At 43.2% G+C, this 3930-nt stretch overlaps 1 long non-coding RNA gene across 1 annotated transcript; it reads right to left on the minus strand.

Moving 5' to 3' along the window:
• Positions 1-2294: 2294 nt before the first annotated feature.
• Positions 2295-3328, minus strand: LOC121973040. The gene is made up of 4 exons (XR_006109365.1): positions 2896-3328; positions 2719-2814; positions 2545-2650; positions 2295-2354 (listed from the first exon to the last, which is right to left on the minus strand). It is a non-coding gene; the product is annotated as an uncharacterized LOC121973040 (long non-coding RNA).
• Positions 3329-3930: the final 602 nt, after the last annotated feature.

The following is a 3930-nucleotide window of genomic DNA, read 5'->3' on the forward strand; positions in this document are numbered from 1 at the left end:
CAAACCCTATTGATTAATTAACCAACTTATTAGTTCATCTTCAACTTAGTAATTTGAATCCTTTGTGGTTAGGTTAACTAACCATATTTACTAACTTGTGAATTAACCTTAAGTGACCAGGTTACCATTTGTTCACATCTAAGTCAATTAAATCAATTAACCTATTTTATTAAACTTATCACACCAATTACTTAATTAATAAAATCGATTCAATTAATTAAACAAATATAAAACTTATCAATTGATTAAACACCTTTAATTAACTCCATCAATTACTGATTGATCAAAACTTATCATGATCCTTAATTACTTAATCAATTAATACTAAGTTACATAATCCTAAATTAAGACAAAAATCTTAATTTTAATAAACTCTAATCCGTACCTCTTAATTAAACTTAGGTCATCTTCCTCAGCAGCGGCTCACAGCAGCTAACCGCAGCAACTCACACGAAGGAAGCTATGGTGCTCAGCGTTTGAGCGATGGTAGAGGAGACGAGGAAATAGTCGATGATAGCGTCTAACTGCTCAAGCAAAGGGAGAGGACGTGCAACGTCGTACTCCACTTGATCAGAGTGGCAACGAAGGTAGGTTGGCAGCAGTACACAGGTTCGCTAGTGACTCGCGATGGCAACGAAGTTAGGTATTAGAGGTGACGACAATTACAAAGGGTCGACCAAGTATTGCCCGCGACAATTGTGCACGGTAAGTGTAACAACCCGGCCCCTCGGCCCCTTGGGCGGCCCAACTGCATGACCCATTAGGCGAACCCTTATGTCGTCGACCGACGACCCTCGGCTGTGCCATTACTCACTAGGTCTTCCCACCCCTAGCCAGTGGAAGAAATTTCGACAACACCTCTCCTGTATGGGTGACAATCTGAAACATTTCTACAGACATAGTATACATCAGCCACAGGCGGCTGGAACATACACACAACCACGCAGTTTATATATAGATCTAACAACCCACTCGGCTGTAACAAACCGTACACAGCGGAATACAATAGAAAACCAAATACATACCAAAATACAAGACTGCTAGCCGGCTAGGCTTACATAACCAACAAACAATACAAAATACCACGTAACAACAACAACACTCCAGAAGCAAAACCGGAGCACAAAGCTAAATACACTGACACATAAAACAAATAGGGAAACTGTAAGTCTTCTGATGTGACAAGGGAACCGGCAGACAGGATACTCCAAGCGACTCCATAACAACCTGGTACCTGAAAAAGATAGTGTCCATGGGGGTGAGTTCAACAACTCAGCAGATACCAGTTAACATGTATAGTAAGCTATAACAGACAGTAATAACTATGGAGTACAGTCTCCTGGACAAAAGCTGGAAATGAACAATAGAAAAGGCTGAAAAGAACTGTACTCACCAGGGCCTCCTATCAGAATAGTCAGGTTGTCAGACCGAGAGTGTCATAAATCCTGTATGCATGTCAAACATATGCATCCATCCAAATGCAATATATAAGTGCAACAAACATAATCAGTAAATGCATCAATGCATATGATGCCAATGATATGGTCACCCCTGACGCCAGTCAGCCATCTCACACACAATGGTGAGACCGAGTGGGTAGGACTGTGACAACCGTGCACTCTAACGTCACTGCTCCTGATGAGTGACCGAGTGGACGGGATGCTGTCGGAGTACACCTATCCTCCTACCCCAAATCATAAGTGGGGGAGCGCAATGCTCTCATCTCCTGGTACACGATGACGGGGAGAGATCCCTGACGTGCTACCACACTGCGTCACACTACCCATGAGCGGACCAACGAAGCACCGACAAAGCAAATCTGACGTGCTACCACGCTGTGTCACGCTACCCATGAGCGGACCAGCGGAGCACCGACAGAGATGAAACTGGCGATGTGCTCAACAATAATGGAGTAGACTATCGTGCAACATGCAATCTTGCGAATGATGCATGACACTAAGCATGACAGAATCCTGAACTGCATAGCAATATCCATATATATATAAAATGTGTACCATAGGACAATGAATCAATTCAAAGGTACACAGATCAGATAAGGTATAAAAACCTAGATCCTGAACTTAATAAACACATGGTTGTGTCACTACACCAATAAGCATGTATAATCAGGTAGGTACTATCATAAAGTGCATAATAAATAAACGAAACAAGCATGTAACAGGTATCGGGTAGTGACCAACAGAAGCAAAGACGAGCATAATCATTACTAAAGGCTATAACCCACTAAACATATCAACATGACATTATCAAAGATAAGTCAAGGTACCCGCCTCCAAATAGCAGGTCCAATCCAATCAAATCCAACATCGAGATGCTCGTCTCGAATTAGAGTCCTGTACCAATCAATATGTATATTTTATTTAGCTAAATTCAAATAAGTAGCTAAATAAAATCTCTAACACTAAATTAGGGCAAAAACCCTAATCAACACACAAATATAACCCTAATTCACAATATGTATCACTATCTAGAAATCAAATCACACCATGATCTACAACTAAGATCAATTTCCCTACTCCTTACCTCAATTCAAACCTCTGCTCTTGATCCAAAACCACTGGTGATACTGGTTTGAGTGCTGCCGGCAAGAAACACCACCGGAACCAAGATCACCTTCAACATATCCTCACTGGATGGGACCAAGAGAAGATATCAAGTAGTGAAGGTCACAAATCAAGTAATATACCTAGAGCCTACCTTACTCCAAGACCTCCACAGCTTCAAGAAAGGAGAAAGTAGTGATCGGCAACAGGAAGAATCCATAGAAATCTGTTGCTTCCCCTCTATTGATCGCTGGAATCAACCGAACAAAAAAATCAAACAGTAGAGCTCACGGATCAAACAACAACCCAACTCACCTTGCTGTCACCTTACCCTAACGCCACTATTGTGAAGAGGAGGCAAAGTCGGAAGCTAGGGCACGACACAGTAGACCCCAAGCCGGCAATGAATCTAGGGCACGGTTAAGAAAGAGGAGAGGAGGGCGGTGCCTAGGGCACGATTTGACACATGGTTTCCCGGCGAGCCTATGTTGACCGCGACCTGGAGAGGGAGAGGTCAAGTGATGCTTGGTGGCTAGCACAGAGGAGGCGGCCGGTAATCGGCTGGCATCACTGCGCGCATCGGGCGGTGGAGTGATCCCTGTGGCGAGGAGGCGATGAGGGCAAAGGGGAAAAAGGTGATGCTAGGGCTTCCTTGGCTGGCCGTTTTTGTATGAATGGAAGAACAGAATCGTCGCGGCGACGGTTTGGAGAAGAAGACAGCGTCGGGTGAGGAAGCAGGGCGCGGGCATGCGAGAAACGAACCGACACAGTAGAGGATCAGAGGAAAAAGGAATAAAGAAAAAGAAAAAGAAAAGAAAAATAAAAAGGAAATCAAGCATTTCCTCATTTAAATGGGGAAGCCCAAATAGACTTTCCCTGAAGCCTATTTTTATCCCCGTAACCGAAGCCATACGGTCTCCAAAAAATTCCAGAAAAATTATCAGAAATTCCGAAAAATTCTCTTATCATTATTCGCCATTTTTTGGTATTTTACATTCTCCCCCACTAATAAAAATTTGGTCCCCAAATTTCATTATCTACCATCAGCAAATACTATCCACAAGTAAAGAGTATAAATGCTGAACGGTAAATTAAATCACATACCTCAAGTGAAAAGATGGGGGTATCGAGCTCGGATAGTATCCTCGTGCTCCCAAGTGGCGTCCTCGTCCGTATGATACTACCATCCGACTTTAACCAGTCGGATCATCTTGTTCCACAACTGACGTTCTTTCCGGTCCAAAATCCATACCGGAACCTACTCACAAGTGACGTCAGGCTAAAGGGGAACTGGTATATCAGACAACCCATGTGTTGGGTCAGCTATGTATCTCCTCAGCATAGATACATGAAATACGTCGTGCAC

Source organism: Zingiber officinale, chromosome 1B (genome assembly GCF_018446385.1).
Source record: "Zingiber officinale cultivar Zhangliang chromosome 1B, Zo_v1.1, whole genome shotgun sequence".
Classification (NCBI taxonomy): Eukaryota; Viridiplantae; Streptophyta; class Magnoliopsida; order Zingiberales; family Zingiberaceae; genus Zingiber; species Zingiber officinale.